This window comes from Hirundo rustica, chromosome 13, assembly GCF_015227805.2.
Source record: "Hirundo rustica isolate bHirRus1 chromosome 13, bHirRus1.pri.v3, whole genome shotgun sequence".
In the NCBI taxonomy this organism is placed as follows: domain Eukaryota; kingdom Metazoa; phylum Chordata; class Aves; order Passeriformes; family Hirundinidae; genus Hirundo; species Hirundo rustica.
The window spans coordinates 10,120,815-10,142,318 of NC_053462.1; the positions used below are offsets into that span (position 1 = coordinate 10,120,815).

The following is a 21,504-nucleotide window of genomic DNA, read 5'->3' on the forward strand; positions in this document are numbered from 1 at the left end:
TGTTTATCAAAATATACAAGTGAGTGGAAATTAACAGATTAAGCAGCATCCCACAGTTTTGTAACATTTAAAGGTATCTAGCTGCTCTAACACATGCCATAGCAGCAGACTGTTTTAAGCCTAAGCATATTCCATTTATTAATTTGAATTGACTTGATAGAAAACCTCCTCCTCTCCTAAAGGAAGTAGGGCACCAAACACATTTCTGAAGACTTACAATATCTCCTCCCTTTGGTACAACTTCTGTTAGAGAAAGACTGCACTTCTGTTCTAGACAGATGACACACCTTTTTTACCTGCATCAGACATTAAGTTGCTTATACCAACAGGACAACCCTTCTGCCTACATGAAATGGGGGCAGAACTAGGGGAACCACACAGAAGTCCCAGTTTAGTCTGTAGAGGAAGATCTCCTGACCCTCCCTTCCACAACTTAGCGTCTTAAAAGAGGAAAATCTATATTCTACAGGCAACAAGGAGGAGAGAAAGCCTGATTAAAATGAGTAAGAATTCTAAAGAGAGCTGGGCAGAATTTTACATTATAACATGCCAAAGTATAAAATTTCCTATTTCCAAGCTCTGTAGAAATTATCTGCAAGAAAATCAACCCTATATGGTATTCCTTAATGGGTACCTTGACTTTCCTCCCTCTTCAGAGCAAGAACTTTGGTAACTTTCTGATACTTTCAGACTCTCATACATCAACTACCTTAATTGTGAACAGGGCTGCACAGATGACCTTTCTACTACAAGTGGGACCAAGAGTCAATCCATAAGTCAAGTGCTTATTTCATGGGCATCCTAATCTACCTAGCCAAAAAATACACTCCCAACTTCCTGACCCTTTCCTTAGGAAATTCCAGGATAACGTCTCATACGCCAGCAACTATAAGAAGCAGTATTAAGAGGGTGACAATAAAATTATATTTGAGTGAATCTTATGATAAACTCTTGTACTAGGATCTCAATCTTTGTCTCTTTAAAATGTATTTCACAAGTTATAGAAACTTCAGTGTAGCCAAAGTGTAAATAAACAGGAAATTTAACACAAATACTAAAAAGGAACTCAAAGGAAGTTACCAGCTAAATAAAAACTATCACTAAAGTCTACCTTTTGCATTTCACAGTTACAAGCAGACATGTTTTTGAGAACAATTGCAGGAGGGTCTAGCAAATCATTTCCATGGTCAGAGCAGTGAGGCAAAAGCTGTAAACAGAACCGGGAACATATTTCAGTTAAAATTGAACAATTGGAATTATATTATGCCCTTTTCTGGCCACAAAGAGTGAAATTTCAAGTTTCTTAAGCTATTAAAAGTTTAGAAGACATCAATGTCCCACAGAGCAATGCATTACAGAACATTGTGAGTCTGAATATTAAAACAGGCATTCTCTACTCAAGTATTACAACCTTGTTTTAATTACAACTAAGTACAGGAAGTAAAACATTGTGCCAGCACGGCTAGATGAGGTTTAATATGCCACAGGTTAACTGAGGATATATGTTCACGGTCTATTTGTACGTATAATGTATAAATTCATATCAGCATGAGTTTGTGTAACAAACCAGCATAAGAACAAAATTCTTTCAATCAAAATATAATTTCCTGACCCTACATTAAAAAAAAAAAAAATCAATCAGATAAGATATATAAAATACTTATTGTGGAAGTCAAGTGATATAATTTTCATTTATACTATGAAAGAGTGAGGTATAACTGTACCCCAGTATAATGTATACAAACAGTGATAACTTTAAATTAGTACTGTGTAGTCTGAAAAATACTACACCGTTTTTTGGGGAAAAAAAATACAAAATGTAAGTTTGCCCTATGACAAAGTGATGACTACTACTTTGACCTAAGTAACTGGTTCTCTTTAAAGACATTCCAAATTTGAGTATTTGTATTAAATATAGTAAAAGCTAACCAAGCATTCCAGAAAGTTTCAAGAAGACATATAACAAATATAAGACTATAACTTTGACTTCTGAGACATTCCAAAAGTTTAAACTTCAGTAAAAATTAAATATTTCTTGTTTGCATTGTTTCTCTACAAAATATTAGAAGATAACATAAGTGAGAAAAGAAGACAAAGGATTAACAAAAATATGGCTTTAAAATTTGAAATTATAATAACAAAATCCTGTGTTGACAGAGCAGTAAGTCATATTTCAAAATGCATTTGCGGTGCTTTTGGGACACTCTTTAGAACAGTGAAAGCTGAACAGTTTGCTTCCTATTTTTTCTCAGAGGCAGAGAGTTAAAGATCGAGATTGTTTTGAGTCAGGGAAAGGTTGCTTTAGATCATTAATGGAAAACAAATGGGGAGATTAAGGCAGAGGACAATAGAAAGGAATAAAATGTGTAAAAACTCCTCATTCTTATTATCCTCCAGTGTTAATAATGAAAACAACCTCTTCTTCGGGTGAACCTAGCTGACAGTATTGCCCAAAAGCTTATTGAATTTTAAAAACATTATTTTGTAAATATTTCATGTCAACCTATCAAACTAAAACAAAACACAATACCCTAAGATCTAAGTTTTTAAGAATTATTGCATAAGGAGACTGGTTAAGTTTCATGTTAAGCAAAAATAAAAAGGGGTTTGGGCTTCTATTACTTCAAATCAGTTATCCTACCTTCACTCAGAGCTACAAAAAAAACAACACAGAAGGAAAACCAAAAGGAAAGCAAAGAAAAATAAGGTGAAAATGCTGTGAGTAAACAAATACTTGCCTAGAGTAAAGATGTGGCCAAAACCTGGCATCTATGATACCAATTTATCCAGACACCCTGATTTTGAGACAAATATGACCGCAATGTTTGTGAGCAGACCTGCAGTCTCTGACTCATTTGTGATAGATCTGCATAAAAGAACAAGTTCTCTACACATCTATGTAACACTTTCAAGACTTTAAATTATCTAGGGCATATTGCTGTTTGATTTTTTTTTGCAACAAGCACTACTACATAAACAGATGTTTAATGATGTCACACTTTCCTCCTTTTTCATTCTGTAATCTATGTAAAAGAAAACATTTTCTATTACTAATGTTTTAAGTTACAGGTAGTTATTTAAACTTACAGTAGTACAATGGCTACTTCAGATCCTCTACTGACATCAACACTCTGCTCATTTATTAACAGCCTCCTTTAGAAGAAAGTATGAAATTTCATGTTCTTTTATTGGTGACATAAGCGTTTAACTTCTTCCACGAGATTCTTCAGTGACTCATATAGACTAAAACAGGCTTTGACAAACCACTGCATGCATGAGCACAGAGCAAAAATAGTGGTTGACAGAGAAAGGAAATTAAAACAAGCAAAGCAATGTGAAAGATGTAGATAAGTGAATGAAAGCAGAAATGAGACAACAGTCTTTTTCACTTCCTTGAAAAATATTTCCTGTTGCCAGCATTTGCAATGATCTTCTCATTGGTATTCATTATAATGGAGGAAAGACCTGTTCATTGCAAAATATTACTTTTAGAACTGAAATAACTGGAAGCCTAACGACATTTTTACCTAAAGGCACAGTGAGTATAACAATGCAGCTTTGAGGGGCTCTTTAATGTCAAATAGAGGAGCATGTCACACATCTTATTTCCTGGAATCAAGTTAGCAGCCTGCTTCCCTCTAATAATAATATGGCAGCTACTGGAATCAACTTCAGAACAAAAATACTTGAGGCAGACAGTTTTCCTTCACTTTCAGCTAAAATTCTAATTTACTTGTTTTATAGACTGAAAAAAAAAAAACAGTTTAGGTATTTATATAACTGTGAAATGTGCTCTGCACTACCAATGCACTAGGTCATTTGGCTTAGACTATGCACAATACTTCCCTTTAATACTGATCCAAGTACATGTTGTTCTGGAAACAGTTCAATAGCACCATTTTCATCAAGAGCCAGAATGCACTCCTTTTCCATTTCTATTGTCTTCTGTACTTTATCTTAAGTGGGGAATATATATTAGTTGCAGCATATTTAACTTAATTTTATTTCGTTTTACAGGTGCACTAATGCATTTGGATAATCTTTAAAGAAACAGCTGTAGGAAATGTAATTATCTCCAGTATTATTTCTTCAGATAATTTGTAGAACAAAGCTCAGTCAAGAGAGAAGTTTCAAGATGGAAGTTTTAATCTTTACTAGCAATCTAAATGGGATCTCAGATCCACAGTCTTCAGCTTTACATCCCAAACAAATGCTACATATCATAGTTCGCTCAGATGTAGATGATACTGCCTTGACAATCTACTATTCATCTATTAAGATTGAAATAAACAATTAAAGCAAGCATTTGGCTACCAAATTGTGCTCAATACAGAAATTAAGCACAATCCTGTTGCAGTCCTGTATGGAGACGCTGAACTGTGGATTGCTTTCCTTAGAAGAAGTCACCATGGAACCTGACAGACAACACTCAAAAAGAGCCAATAAGCACAAATAAAACCCCCAGCTTCTTGCTAGCAACAGGCATCTCTCCTGTAAAATAGAGCCAGATTACACAAAGTCACAGATCCCAATTTAGTACTGAAATTATTGTCTTACAGATGGAAAAGGAGAGAGCTCTTAAGCAGTAACAGTGCCTGGCTTCACAAGAATATGAGACTTGTAAAGAATAACACAGCACTGTGGTTTACAATGCCTTGCATTTAGTTTCTCGTGAATCTTGCTTGAGTAAGGCTAAAAAAATGACTAATGTACTAGCAAACCAGACTTCTGCAAATAAACACAAAGCTAAAACTCCTTACTGTGGCTTACTATCTGTGAAGGAGCTTTCTCCTTCAAGGCCTTTTACATTAACAACAGTGGAAGAAAAGTCTTCACATGCACAGGTTCAGTTGAACAACTGTAAGAGGCAAACATTCATGTTCACTCAAAAAGCAAGGAAACTCCTCCCATGGTATGGAAATTATGCCCTTTGAACCCTCAAATTTCAAAATGGAAAACTCACTTCCATAAAACAACCATCTTTATATGAACAATTATTTTGTGTGGCTCCAACACAAAAAAGTCCAAGTCTGAAGTTTACTATGAAAAACATTTTATAATCTCTTATTTGCCCTTTTTAACATAAAATTCCACAGGAGAGTCAGGCTGGAAAGCACTGCATCACTGAGACATCCACATTGACTGAGAACAGTTAGACACAGCAGCTTAAGTAAGCAGAAAAACAGTATTTCTACATGAGAAATACCAAATATTTTTAGTTTTTCCACACAGGAAATTATTAGGCTCCTGAATAAGATATTCATAGCTCAGCACAAGCCATCCATTCCTTGTCATGAGAGGCATAACAACACCATGCTGGGGAGAGATATCTAAATGAACTGCTTCTGTACTGATCCGTATTTAGAAGCAGTTGAGCTTAATTACTAGAACAGCCTGCACAGGCTGCTTAGCCTATCCACAGTGCTGTGTACAGGTACCCCTCATCACAGCATCTGAAGTTTCATTTTCCTCACCTGGTATGATTTTCAAAGCTTCAAAAACTTTGTTACACCTCCCACCCCTGGAAACACTTTCTAAGCAAGTTGGTTTTCAGCATTTTTAGACCATGTTCCTTTAAAATCATTAAGAAATATTTTATATATGCTGAACATCTACAGATAGAGGAATTATTAGAAATTTAGAAATTAGAAATTTACCTAAACAGTGAGACTATGAAAGTTTTTATTCATAGTAAAACTACCAGTTTTCCCTTGGTTAGTTTGGCAAACTTATTGATAACGTTTTGCAACACAATACTTTGACTGCTTTGCACTTGTGATCCTGGGGCACTAACTATATCCAAAAGACTTTGTCATTCTGCTCCATTCCTAAATGGAATGGACTCAAAATTGACTGAAAGCACTTCCTCATCCACAGAATGTGGGAAATATGTTCAAATAAATTCTATAAAACTTAATTAATTCCAATAGTTTTATAGCTTTTAGCTAGCTGTATACCTATTAAATAGATGCAGCAGACCAGTTCTTAAATCTTTGATCTGTTTATAGCCCAAATGACACTACTGTTTATTCCAGCCAAACTTCTACTAGAAAGTAACAATAAGCAAAATACAGCTTTATGAATGCTCATAAAATTCTAATGTTCCAACATGTAAAAGAAAATAAAAGTATGCAGAAACATCTTTCATTCCTTTTCTGGTAAAAATTATAAAATGGCTTCATGCACTTTAAATCAGTCTATCTTAATTTATGTCACACATGCAATTCCTCCTATAGCTCTGAGCTAAACCTACTTTAGTACAGCAAGAGAGAAGGATTCAAATTTACAAGAGAAGGCATCCCTTTCATATAATAAAACAGCTTTCTCCTAAGTTTCCAAGTTATATTTTCTGTGTTTTATTATTAATTCCCCAAAGATATCTGGGGCCCATCAACCTCCTACAAACCATTGAAATAGGTCCTCCATTCCAAAAGAAACAGGAAAAGCGGTAGGAGACAGTACCAGTGATATTCTGTCCATGATAAAGCTGTTATTTTCATTCCTCCTATAGCATAACCAGACAGTCTAAAGCTGTCAGGGAGTTGGAGTGAAAACATAACAGTTGATGTGAAAATGAAAAATAAGTGTTGATGTCTCATGAGTTAAGAATTTGGATCAAAGAAAACCCAAAAGTATCAGCAAAGTTGTCTGTATATCATCAAGATTCCAGTGAGCAAACCCTCAGCTGGAGATCTGCCCCCTACACTTCATCCTGTGTACCAAGCACATTTGGACAACGGTTCTGTCTCTCCCCAAAATCACGCTCTTCCCTGCAGTCACAGAGGAGAAAAAAGGCAATGAACTGACCTACACAAACCCAACCAAACTCTGGGCAAGTTAAATGCCTCACTACGTAACTGCCAGACAAAACAGCACTGGTGCCATCCGGCATCCCAGTCCTACTCACACAAGAGCAAGGAACTTAATGTTTTTGCAGAATGGGAATACTTAAGGCAGCTTACCAACTTGAATCTTTTAGCGTGAAGCAGGACAAGTGAGAAAGGTATTGGCATCTGGTATTAGTACAAGAGCCTATTCTGGGTACACTGAGTCCCGAAGAGTCCAGCACTCTAGAGGTCTTCAACCAGTCATGTTTGAGACATGAAAAAATCTACAGCAATTACAAAATAGCAGTGGAACAAAATATTTCAGTTTAATCACAATTAAAATTTTCCATGTTCAGTATCCAATTAAAGACTGAATCCTCTCACCTTTCCTCATTTCCTTTTGATGCCAAGTGCAATTTAACAGGCACTGTACAAAGTTTCTGGTTTTGAGACATCAAGAGGACAGTACACTTCAGCTTTCCTTTACTGAGCATACTTTAGGAGTCAGAAGAGTGAGCTTTCAGTTTCCAACATTTGTGTTCTAAGATAAAATAACTAAAATAAAGTTATGAATAGCCTATCAGAAGAGTTATAAGAGATGATTACAGAAATACACTCAAAACTGCCAATATTACTTACCTTTTGGAGAAAAGCTTTTAACCCATACACAACATGATCAAGGGTAGCAATTTTTAGTTATGCTGTGGTTGTAAAAGAACCCATCGCTTCAAGAACAAATATTAGGTTTAATACTAGAAATGTATTTGAAAACTGCAACATAATCAAACCCTTTAATATTTTAGGGTTCATGAGAGAAAGCCATGACAAAAAAAAGTTTTAAAGGTATTTACGTTCTTTCTTGTGGATTAATTCATTATTAAAAAAAAAAAAAAAAAAAAAAAAAACAACTACAAAACACTTGAGGAAACTAATATGGATAACCCTTCATTCAACATATGCCCTCAGCATGAGGATTTTTAGGCAAGTCCAAAGGAAGCTTTGCCCAGTTACTTGAGTGAATTCTTTCCCCATGCTGAGCATATTAGGATGAAGTGAACCAGGCACCACCTCAGGTCACTTTCCAAAGAAAATTTTGAAAATAAAAAGATCTGAGGAAGACTCTGAAAGACTCTCAAGTCCAGCACACATCTGTACAAGATCGTGTAGTGAAAGTCGTGAGTTTAATTTTTATCGTTAAGTGGTTGTACACTAGCCAAGAAATAAATCCCATATAGTTAAAGTTTTTAGGTGGTATAGAGTCCTCCATGTGACCAGAAACTGCTGAACCACTTTTCCAAATACAAAACCGTTCCAGTGCATCTCTGACATTATGATGCCTTATAAATATGTGTGCAATCTCCAGCAGGCTCTTCTTCAGATGCAAAGAATGCATAATCTTTGGTATTGTCAGTGATGCAGTTTTATTTACTTGGTTGTTTTCTGATTACAGGAGAGCTCAGTCTTATGAGATATTGATGCAATTGTTGAATCAAACAGTACTCTACATACAATATAATTTCAAAATTTCATGTGAAATCTAATGTTCAAGTGCACTGAACAAAGGGTCCTTGTTCTCCAAAAAAAGTGTTTTGTTCTGGCACTGTTTCTAGGTCATTGTAAAATTAAAATTTCTAAGATACTTTGATTAAAAACTAAAGATGACCTTAAACCAGTAATACTGAACATCAGAACACATACTGTTAAATCCATTCCCATTCATGAAAAAAAACCCCTATTTTAAACTTTAATTGTGCAAATTGAAGTACTATTTCTGCAATTTCATAATCAGTTACCTTGTTGGCATTACACAAAATATTGTGAGACACCAGAAATTCTGCTTTGGTTCTACCTTTCTGAATCCCAGGGAATCCTTTACCAGCAAGGCACTAAAAACACATTGCCATATGTAAAGTTGTTCAAACCCCATGGAAGAACACAGAGGGCCAGGATGAAATGGAAAGAGAAATCTCTACTCATTGTAACAGCCAAGCATTCAGCTTTTGCACAGATAGATCTCACTAGAGGAGAAAGACTCAACAGAAAGGGAGCCAGGCTCAGATTAACACACATCTGTCATGGATACCACAGAGATGGATACCAAAGTGATGAGAAGAGTTAAAATTAATAAAATTATAAACAAACATTATCTCTGAGCACCAAATAAGAGGAGAGTTAGAAAGAAAAAATTGTCTTGAATGTGCAGATGCACTTATACCACAAATGCATGTGGACAAATGTTCAAATACATTCACATATAAAACTGCCTTGGAAGACTGAGAGCTACCCACATCATTTGCTATATAAGGACAGTGGATCCAAGCTCTGTATTATTAAATTTTCAAGCTATTTAATAAGAGAATCTGTTGCTAATGAAAAAGTGAATGTGTTGCTATTTCTGTCAAATCTGTTAGACAAGATGTTTGAGGAACACTCAAAAAGAAAGAAAAACACAGGAATAGAAACTGCCTATAATATTCATCGCAGTAAGGATCCTATTTATTCCAATTTCACATGTATGATGCAAAGAATATAATTACAATTATGACAGCATGCAAAATTCAAAATTGATTGGACTGCTTTTCATTACTGCTCAGTGTGTGACTTGCATGTGTCAATAACAACAACAGCATGATTTTAATACAGTATGCTAGGCAAAGTGTTTTCAGAGACGATTTGAACAAGAACCACCAACATCTGTTTATAAGCACAAAAATTTTGCAAATAAAGTAGAGTTGAAGTCAGGAATTTTGATCTCACTTATCTGGTTATGACTAACTGCATTGATGGATGCTTTGTCTGCTGCATGTGGTGTACAAGTGCTGAAAGATTAAGGGCAAGACATCAGAGACAAGAAAAATTGCTGCGCATCAAGCAGTCCATCTGCTTTGGCCATACAACAGTTACTATCAAGTGACTAAGAGGCCAAATTTTAGTCTGCTTCTGAAACTGGGCCATCTAAAAAACAGCTTCAAATTCTACTCACTAATACAAATTCAAGACTTCTGTGAATTCTCTGTGGATACATCGTTTCACATAAATCACTGCAAGACAAAAGCAGTAATTTTGGTTTATATTTAAACACAGGCTTCTTAATATCACTCAAGATGGGGTATGTTGTTTTATTTTTATATTTGACTTAAGGAATAAAAATAAAGACTTCAATGACTACAAATTTAATACCGTGGATTGTAATGCTCTGAGTGTTAACCTCCTCTATTTAAAAAAGTTTCTATATAAAACCCACAGAAGTATGAATCACTATTACACATGTAAGCCACTGAAAAATCAAGGACAGCTGAAAAAGAACTGGTGATACCTCTCTGAGTTTGCTGCACAGCTTTTAGAAGTTCCCTCTGTTTAAAGCATCCTGAAATACCCAAGTTTAGTTAAAAAAATTTCCCAGATGCACATATAAAATGTTCAATTAGAGGAGGACTGTCACAAGAGCAGCAAGATGTGAATTATCTCCCAAACTGCAATTTCTTTTTTTACTATTGCATTGCACTTGCTAAGATGGGCATTGCAATGCACAACGATAATCAGAGGTGCTTTAAGCACTGTTCAAGAGTGGCAGTGTCACAAAGACAACTGAATAAACGAAAAGATCTTGGATTTCAATCACCTAAAGTTATTTCTCGGCACAATTCTTTTCTAAACTTGTTCAAAATTAATACTGAGAAAACACCTCGGGAAACTACAAATATATAACTCAACAGCATAAAATGCAAATAAACAGTTATTAGACTTAGCAAAGTAAAATTATTGTTTAAAATTAAGTCATTAGCTGCAATATTGTCACCAAGGAACACTTCAGATTTTTAGCTCTTCACCTGGTTATCAATTTATGGCAAAACTGCAGCACTAATCATAAAGATAAGTGAGCACTAGGATAAGAAAAATATTTCAGGAATATGTAGCATTTCCATTAAAGACACAAAATCCCATCCTATGAGATTAAAAGAGTTAATTCTGAACATAAACCTAAGGACATTAGGTATTCTATGAAATTATTTAGTATTTTCTAGATCATAAAAAACACCTCTCCTTTAATTAACCTAGAGCCAAGTGTTTGGAAGACAACTTAAGTTTTCTATGAAAAACATACCAAATGCCACATACTTTCCGAACTAGTTTACCACTATTATTTTAAAAAGCCCTTGACGTTTCTCAGAAGCATTTTTCTACTCATCATACAGCCCAGTTACAGGTTACAGGGCTAAATTCTGTAATTATTCAGGCTATAAGCCTATTTTGAATAAATATACTGCTCCTTCTAAGTTTGAAGGACAATGTCCAGCATTCTTTGAACTCTTTGGCCACAGCAGGCTTTTTCCATTTCTTAAATGCATGTCATCAATACCCTTTTTATTTAAAAATAATAATTCTCAGCCTAATAGCCAATAACTATTCCATTTTTATTACTTTCTTTGAAGCTGGAACACACAGAATAACTTTTTTTGAGAAACCATTGGCTAAAACCAGTTTTTGCTCCCAAAGCAATCTATTACTGTAGATCTCTCTACATTACCATTACACATTAACAAAATGGAAAACTTTTCAAATCTTCCTTTAGAAAAATACAAAGAGAATTGTTTCCTCTAATTTATTGAGGTATTTTCCAATTAAATGTCTCTCTCAAAACCAATGGCTCAAATTCCCTACAAATACTTTAAATATGATGTGTCAGAAAATTTGATTTTGGCCTGATTCATACCATAGCATTACTTTACAGTCCTCAGGTGAAAACATTTTACTGTGACTTTAAACAAAGCCTTGACCTGGAGGTGTGCCAGCTGCAGTATTTCTAGCAGGACAAAGCATTCAGAAGGATGGTCTGTGGTGGGATTGTCATTTGTGGTGCTTTGCAACACTTCCACAGCATCTTCATAGCTAGAGACAGAACCTACTTCAGTATTTTTCCATGTGTGCATTTTTTCTGACTCCTGAACAAGAAAAATGCTGCTGTTTCACCTATCCAGGACACCCCAGCACATACATTGAAATGTCCTAAGACTACATTATAAATTCAATATTTAAGTTTTGCACTGAAATAATTATGCTAGAGATATTAAACTCTATGATGGTAAGCTACCTAACGCAAGATCAGTACACTAATAACTGAACCCACTGCAGCTGTAACAAAGGGAGCTTGTTTGAGTTTCCTGTCAAATTAAATGTTCCAAGCCAACATAATTTTATTAAGCAGGCACTGTTAGTGTAAAGCTCTGTTAATGTAGCTATGGGAGCCGAACTCCTCAAATGAACAATAAACTTTGTAAAAGAAGTTGTGGCTTTGGAGACTAGGTGGCTTCTCATGAAATTCATGAGCATCTACACCACCTGTGTGTAGCAGCACTGAGAACTGTTTCTGGCTTTCATTTCATGCACTCTACAGGGCTCTACTCTGCCACAGCAAACCTGATACTGTTACATATTTTGTCTAAGATTAAAACTCACTTGCTTTTGTTCACACTACACCTTTGAGACCACAACTTCTAACTACCTGTCTTGCTGCCAGGAGCAATTACTTTGTCTCTCACCATGGACACAACAGATTAGCCCACACTGAAAAGAAGCCACAAATTCCCTATAAACAGGGAAGAATGGACAGAAGACTTTTCTTCCCCCAATAACTTAAGTGCTTGATTTTTTCTTACATCTTGCTGGGTTTTGTTATGTATTTTATTGGTTTTCAGAGGCATTTAAGAGAAAACATGGGGGGAAATCAATCTCAGTTGTTAAAAATATCAAGTATTTTTAAAAATTGGAGCAAGTTAGAGCTATCTGTTTATATAAAGTCCAGAAAACTCCATTATGATCACGTAATGTAGACATGGCCAATTTGTGGTTCTTGAGCCACATGTAACCTTCAGGCAGTTCAAGTGAAGCTCTAATGGGGATAAATCACGCAACAAACATGTCTGCCCTGAGCTGCTGAATAATCCAAACCTGCAGTTCTGGGGTATCATTCATGGTTGTGCTACTGATCTCTTTCATCAGATGGAAAAATGTCCGCAGAGCTCCAACATCAGCAGATAAAAGCAGGCACGTTCAAAGTATTTTCATAAAGTTACCTCATAGCACTCATAGCTATCATCTGCAGCACTTCCCCCTTTAAAGTACCCACCCATTTCCACTATTTAAAAGACCACCATAATTTCATCAGGTTACTTGAGGACAGGGACCATTCAAATTCTTGTTTCCATCTCAATACACTGCCTGATGACCAAACATGGCATTTTTCACTTCTGAAAGTCTCCTAAAAAATAAAAGGGACAGTTTCTCCTCTATATCACTTAGATTTTTCCCTACTTCTCAAGTATTTTTGGTGTTAACTGGGCACAAGTACCACCACATACCAGAAAGGCTCAGTCAATATTCAGTATCTATAAACTACCTTTGAATGCCCAGTTATCCCTGAGCGTGGAAGATTTTTGTTTAAAGCACTGTGCTAAGCTACACAGATATGAAACAGACCAAAATTAGTTCATTAAAAAATATCAAAATATATTTCAGAAAAAAATTGGGTTATATCAACTGTAAATTTGGGGGAGGCAGGCATTTCTTTGAGACATACATCAGTATAGCAATTAAAATATTTTAGGTAGTAAGATTCGTTTTATGGATATTTTATAATTATTCCTTAATATGTCAACAAATATATATGGCTGTAGATAGGAAAAAAACAGCAGTGTAACTGATTTGAGTTTCATTTAAAATTTAGTATTAGAATGCTTCATATTACTTACATCTCTTCATGATACCAGATTGCTGCATAGGGGAAATATACACATGCTTGGAAAAATTATACTTACATTTTATTTCACATTAACTTTCTTTCCAAACTGTTGTAATTACAATAAGGGCTTCCTGCTTTTCCCAGCAGATGTCACTGCAAGGCAGGTACAGGGAAGGCACATACGTTGAAAGAATTGCAAAGGCGACATAAACTGCACAGGTTCCCTTGCCCATGCAAAAAGGCACTTTATGAATCATTGATATTCATTATAACTTTTTGACAAGATAACTTTAGATTAACTGCAACAACAGCAATAAATTCCAATTTTAAAATTTTATTTTTAGCTGTCTCATACTTTCAATTTCCTTTTAGCACATACATTTGATTTATCTTATGATTCTACTATGCATTATCCTCTAATTTCAGCCTACTGTAATTTTTTTTTTTTTTTACATGCCCTTACAGGTATTCAATGAGAATCTGAAGCTGGGAGACTATTAATCCACTCACTTTGTCAAACCTGGGTGCAATAAAAACATGGGCATATATCTGGGTCGGCAGTTTTGCAATAGCTTTGTACCAACAAGCTACTTACCCCCTGCTCCTATATTCAGTGTCATTCTAGTAGAGAGATGTCACATGATTGAGCAGGTCCTCAGCTCCTCTTTAAACAAGTACATGAAAAATATTTTAATCACTTCAATCTCCCTGTCTGCACTTTTTTCAAAATTATTTCCTTCTGTGAAGGCAAAGGCAATATTTCAGATAAAAAATATAAACCAAAGGAAGCAAACACATTCACAGAAATTGAAAAGGAAAATTGTGATTACTAGTGACTTCACAAGCTAGAAGAGTTCTAGCTTTCAAATCTCAGACTAGAACAGAGTTTTTAGCAAGGTAAATAATTAAAAGTACATTCTTAAAGCGAAAAATAATTTGATCAGCAGAGACTTATTCGAGGAACAAATGTATACAGTCATTTTTATACACGTTCTTCCACAGCAGAACACCACAAGCTCCACACAAATATGCTTTTAACAGTTACATTCTCTTCTGTGTGAAGTACAGCTTTTCCTAAATTGGCTGTCAGAGCTCCATCCAACTCCCAAAATACTTAGTGGGATTTTTCAAATTAATTCCCTGGAAGATAACGGATCCCCTATTGTGCTACTTCTAAGAAAAAAAACTGTCTACATGCAATGGAGCAAACAGAAGTCTACAAATTTGGACTTTAACTCAACCTCTTGCTAGTGGTCATAAAGGTAATACAGCCAATGGCTGGCTCTAATCTACAAGTGAGCTATTACTGAACCTCTCGTTTTCATTAAGCTTGCAGGAAACAACTATGGCTTATGTAGCTTTGGGTTTCAATTAAGTGAATTTAGAGCTTCGGAGAGATGCAGCCTAATCTCTAGCTTTAAGTGAAAATGACGATCTTAAAAATAGCACAGCCTCTAGCAGCTTTGAAGAAAGGCTGAGAAAATAAAGTCAATAAAAGCAAACAAAGCAATGTGAGTAAAACATACTGCATAACTTGAGGAAAAGTGTTTCTACTGACATGTTTAATTTCAGAACAGACTGGAAAAACCAAAATAGACTCTTTAGGTTTATGAAAGCGTTTGTTCAAGAAGCAGATCTACATAGAACATTCAGAGGAAAAGAATGAGTCTTCAGAAAGAATTCATCTTTAGATATATTTAATCAGTAGTCACTTTCAGGCTTGTAGATCTATGGGAGAAAACATCATGTGTCTCATGAGTTTAATTCCCTAGTCACAATTCACATGACTTAACACTCTTTAAGGATACTTCCTGGACATCTGCACTAAAAATCACTAACAGTGTACTCAGCTATACGTAATTATAACATCTTGCTTCACCAGACAACCGCTCTAGTCTCTAAAATGTGATTAATGTGAAAGATAATTTCTAATTTATTTCAGAAGTTCTGATTTTGTAGAACTCCCAAAATGGGAAATAAGTTGAAAGTTTCCTTAGAGAATAATTGAGATATTGTATAATTTTTTTTTCTTGGAATTGCCGACCAACAAGAATTTCCTAACTAAAGAATCCATTTTACTGAAGAAAGATAGCAAAGATGTTTTAATTGATACATTGACAATTTCAATAGACCCACTTTTCAAGCTACACTTTTATGAAAAAAGAACTAAATTTTATCCAACTGCATTTTAGAAAGGAAAACATTCACACTCTGCTAATCATCCAATACAAAGACATTTGAAGTTGTAATTCAATCTGCTGTGACTGGATGCAACCCCACCAAATTCAACAGGTTAATTATTTCACAGACCTACATTCACCACAATAACAAACAGCTGTTTACCATTAACAAGATTCAATTTGATAAGCAGCTTTATTATTTTTTCGTTATTCACTTTAATCTTTCACAAATTTTAATCATCATTTTCAATTACAATGAAGTTATACTTGACAAGAACCTCCTTTGGAAAAAGATTCTGGAAAAACAACATTTCCTTCAGGCTACTGATGTTCATGGTGCTTTTCAAGCTCTCCCATCAGTTTGGGTGATGTAACAAACTCTGCCTATGGTCACGTTGTTGTCTTGATAGGTTGAAATACAAAAATCAGTCTATTTCTGTTTGCACAAGCAGTACAAGTTTTCACTGTCAATGATCCATGTAGCATGAATTTGGAAGAGCATTCTTAAGCTTCTGACTCAATACTTCAATGGGACTATTCATTACACAGCTAAAAAGGTATAAACCTTTGCAGATAAGGTATTTGTTGCAAATACTTCTAGCTTTCACCCCTTTTTCAGTTCTGCTAACTCCATGCCTATCTGAATACGTAGTTAGATTGAAATTTTAAAACAGCAACATAAGTATCTGAATCAAATCATCTTTTGCACAGTTTTAGCCAGCCAGCTCCCTCTAAAGCACAAGGAAAGATCCCCAAACAGACACCATCAGAAGAACGTTGCTTAGTTACTCAAATGAAAAAAGCTACTTGAGTTAAGATCAAAGTCTAATTACGACATCTGCATCCCAGCACTAAGTTGATCTCATTATAAACAGAATGAGTTGGTAATTCTTCCATCAGGAAAAACTGAAGGAAAAGAATAGTCCCTTATTAGGAAAAAGAAATCCTAACTGCAATTTTTCAAATACATTGCTACAGTTCTTACAAAAGAACAAGGATGGCCCTTGGTAACACCTGAGCACTGATGCAAATTCAAAGTAACTGCAAATTTCATGCCTTATAATCCTCAATGCCTCCAAGTTATTCATGCAGCCCATTTGATCTTGACATCTTTCTCCAGGTTCAGCTTTGCCCTCTTGAAGGCCAGAAAAACACACAGAATTCATGTTATTCCAAATGCTGTAAATATATTTTCTATATCCACTGACAACTTTGATTTACAAACCTAAAGATTTGTTTCCATTTCTTTGGTAGCTAATCAACTGAATTTCCACAACACTAGCCAAAGTAAAAGGGAAGTAATTTTAAGCAGCATAGCCCAAGTACTGAGGAACTGGCATTCCTGATATCCTTTGAAAAAGAAGAAATGGGAAAATGACATTAAAGATGGAACAGCATGAAAAATAATCGAACCCTTTTCCATTCAGGCCTAGTCCAAGGAATTTTATGTCACACCTAGAAATATGACTTGGTCATTATTTCTGTGTGAATCTTCAATCTCTCACTAGAAAAAAAATAAACACCTTCCAGCTTCTACAGTCCAAAGCTAAGGAAGTCGATCACGGAAAATTCTTGCTATGGTTTTCTTCCATTTTTGTTCATGACAGCATTTGGGTGACAATTACTTAAACCACTGGCATCCAAAAGTCAGTATGTTACAAGAGATCTCATGCTGTGCAAATTTTGCATTGTAATGCTTTCTGAGGTATGGAACTCTTCTGGAAATGTAGAAATCATTCCTATTCCCTTTGTTAAGCCATAAAAGTCTCACACCAGTAAGATCAGTCATCAAAGACTGCAGTGGGAAGTACAAAGGGCAACTCATTCCAGTAGCCTCAAATATTTAAAAACCTTAATAGATGAGTCAAGGCAGCTTGAAAACAGAAATGCAAAAACACAGACACTGAAGTGAAAATTCGTATGAGTTTAGAATAATTAATCTAATTAAGGGGTGATGACAAGGGAAGACATGTCAATATTTCAGCATGACTATGTTCCAAGATATTTGTTTTAGGAAAGAGGAATGCTGAAGACATAGAACCCCTCCCAAAGGCAGAGACTAAAATTATTATACTCCTCAAAGAGAATTCCTCTTAGCAACAGTTGGATTGATTGTTTCTTCAAAGTTTCAGAAATACCTCTCCAGCTAAAGCATAAGAGATGTGCATAAATACGGATGAGGCACACCATTATGCTGATATATAACAGCTCCAAAGTATCTGTAGAATCACTTCACATTTCCATAAGGGATACACACATCACTGTAAGGACAGACAAACTGCAGGTTTCTGTTCTAGGACTGCCTGCTTTTCCCTTCATAATGTCTTTCCTACTTCATAGTACCCTCATGGAACATATTTCTAAGGTCCTTGACTTTTTTTTTTTTCCCCCCGTCTTAGTCCCTTTCTACTTTGTTATTTGCTCCTCTCAAAGAGCACAGATGACTTCTATAAATACTGTAGTGCCTCTGATGCCTGAAAGACATTTTTTATAGCCAAAAAAAACCCCAAATATATTGCACTTAGTTGAAAACACAACAGTTTAGCTAACAGAATTCAAGACTTACCACTGCATGGGGGAATATCTGTATGAAATTACTAGTGCTAAGGTGCAGTCAGATTTTACCAACTTAATCAGTATTTCTCACATAATACCAAGACCTCCGATGTCTCAGAAAATTGGAGGTGCTCATATACTTCTCCACAGAAAGAGAATTAGCTAACAGGTAAAGAATAGTCCCATCCAGTTTAATCAAAATTATGATCTAGATGCAACTCCTAACTATGACCCTTACATAACAAAATCCATTCCCAGTGAAGAAATACTATATTAATGCTTTGTTTCTTGTACTTATTTTACTATAAAAGCATAAATAATAGACTAAAGAATTACTATAACAAGTATTAACATGCTTTGTGAGGACTCTTCTCTAGGGAGAAAACACAAGTTTCAAGATCTCCCCAAAAATACTAATAATAACATTTAATCATAAGTATTTTTAAGAATGTATTTGTTCCCTTATTTTTAAAGTGGAATAAAATATTCAACATTCCACTAGATAATTAAGCTTTGAATAAAGGTATGCAAACAGGCCTCCACAACAATAAATTACAGGAGATGACAGCATGGGGTAACTACACAAAAACGCCAATAGATTCAGAAACCCACACCAACTGACAGTGGAGAGAACGCAAGTAAAACATAAAACCTTACAAGGAAACAGTTCCCAAACAAGGAAGGGCACATACCTAAAGCACAGTCCTAATGTACATATTGCTACATACTATCAACTACTCTACTAGCTCCATACTACAGACATCTCAGCAATGCTACAAAACAGATCTGGAGAACAACAAGGAGCAGCATCTCTTGAAGAAGTCAGAAACCACCAACCAAATTTGATAAGAAGGACGGCAAGGCACAACCTCAGCCCAGACATTACAGGCCTAAGAACAATGCCCAAGGGTCCAGGCCATCAGGCAAACCTGTACCAATAAGAGCAGGTCCATACACAAGTCAGGAACTCCAGAGAGAGCTGTGAATACACAGACCTACAACTCAAACCATCCCAGAACAAAGGCCCAAGCCCGAGCTTTAATAGAGCTTGGGGCTTATGGGCAGAGGTGTGGGTGGGGAACCCAGGTAAATGCGGTCAGGGTAATTAAGGCCCATGGTGCTCTCTGAGTCCTGAGAGGGCTTGGGAACAACAACAGCGAAACAAAAGGAAGCAAAACCAAGTGCACCAAAGGCTTTCTAACATAATTAAGCACCGAGCTCCCTTCCTAAAAGCTGATTGCTTCCCATGATAACACAAATGGATTAATTGTTAATGCATTTACCTAATTTTACAGCTCCAAAGAAAAGGGATTTCAAATTTCACAAAAATACTTTTAAATAAGGGCATTGAACCTAACCATAAAAAACAATTATTAGGAGCCAAAGCCAAGTGGAGTGAGCAAAACAAGTACCTGAAAAAAAAAATAACCTGAGTGCAGGTGATGCTGGCCAAGGAAATACATCTGTTTCACATACATCTTATTCTTAGTTATTCTAATTATCACTGATTTAGTATTTAGTCTTTGTGCTACCTCTATATTAAAATATTTGTTTGCAGATCAATGTCTTTTATTAACTCCTATCAATAAAAATTGTAAATTACCTGATCTTGCTGGAATTTTCAAGTTAAGATTCAATGACATATACATTCCTGCTCTAAAAATCAGTCTAAGCGATAGTCTAACATGAATACTCTGTGACTGTGTGAGGAAGTGATAGTAGCTGTTCTGAAGAAAGCAATATTATATTCTTGGTTCCTTTTTAAATTAAGGCTAACAATTGGTTTGCTTTTCGCACATCAAGCACTGAGCTGACATTTCCATGGAATCATCTATCCTGATGCTATAAAAGTGATCCTTCCCTTTGATTGCTCTTTCCTTTGTTCCCCTTTGTTCTCATAGCTGTATACTGAATTTAAGATGCCATTTTTGCTGCTATGTCCCTCAGGTTTTATTCTCAACCAATCTACTCTCATTCCTATAATGAACACCGCAGAAGGATCTCACTATTCCAAAAGAAGATTCAGTGAATCACTGGATTATATATTTTGCTGAAACAAATAACTAAGCATCCTTAACCAGTAATCAAAAGGTGCTAAAGACAAATATTGGCAAATTGAAAAACGTATCCTGTTAAATTATCTGCAGCTGTCCATTCTCCATTCTTTTGAAAAGAAGGGAGAATTTTCTTTTGAAAAGCTTTCACCCCAAAGTTTCAAGAGAAGGGAATGTGCAGTTGGGACTCCCAAAGAAATGCAGAGTCTTAGCATAAAATCCTTTCCTTGGCAACTTAAGACAAGTGACTTTCCACTGGAAGGCTGCAGATGCAAGCACACATTTTTCCTGATGTATCTGCCATGATGGCAATGACACCATCAATGGTGTCCACCCACAGTGCAGTAATTTCCCAAAAATTCTGTCAGCAGGCAGAGATTTTTCACACTTTAAGGCTTGGGCCTAACCCATCCCCTGGGCCTTGCCCATCTGAAATTCCTAACTGCAATGGGGACTTTTTCCATGTAAAGATACAAGACTGGATGTTCACTAGAAAATTAAGTAAACACAGTGAGGGTGGCCCTCCCAGAAAGACATGCAGACATACAAAAGCTCTTTCCACTCCTTTTCTAAGCATGTCTTTACTATTTATTTATGAGGTTTTGTTATAATAAAGTCTGGTGTTTGAAATGTGCAATATCTGGCCTAAGTGTAATACAGCATTTATACTTAGTGAAAGAACCTCCACAAATACTAAAATCCTGTCCTAAAGCAAATACATGCCAGCTACTCACTTTGAACTATCCTTATTTGATTAATAAACAATCAGACCACATCTTCAAATCCATCTACCATGAAAAAGGCTATGTTAAAAAACAGAGTTAACTTGTCAATTTAATATGAAAATTTCCATTCTAGTAATAGATAGGGTAAAACCTACTAAAAGAAGAATCAGCTTAATATTTTATTTACTTTCTATGCAAGGAATTATTGTAACAAGATACAATTATTTTATTTTGTGAGTTATAATAATTGGGAATTTTGAACATTACTCCACCAAAACCCAACAGATATATTAAGAAGAAGGAAAAAAACAAACAAACAAAACAAAAAAAACCCCACAACAACAAAAAAAATGAAATATTGTTCTCTTTTTTAGAACCTTTAATAATTGTATGTTATCCTTTAAAAGAAGTCATTCTGGCTTA

General features: G+C 35.5%; 1 long non-coding RNA gene across 1 annotated transcript in view; it reads right to left on the bottom strand.

Annotated features, from left to right (window-relative positions):
* LOC131378648 (uncharacterized) overlaps positions 1 to 19,295 on the bottom strand; it is a 31,818-nt gene extending 12,523 nt beyond the window's left edge. The window contains exon 1 of the long non-coding RNA XR_009208306.1: positions 18,995 to 19,295. This is a non-coding gene — a long non-coding RNA (uncharacterized LOC131378648). The remainder of the gene's footprint in view (positions 1 to 18,994) is intronic.
* Positions 19,296 to 21,504: the final 2,209 nt, after the last annotated feature.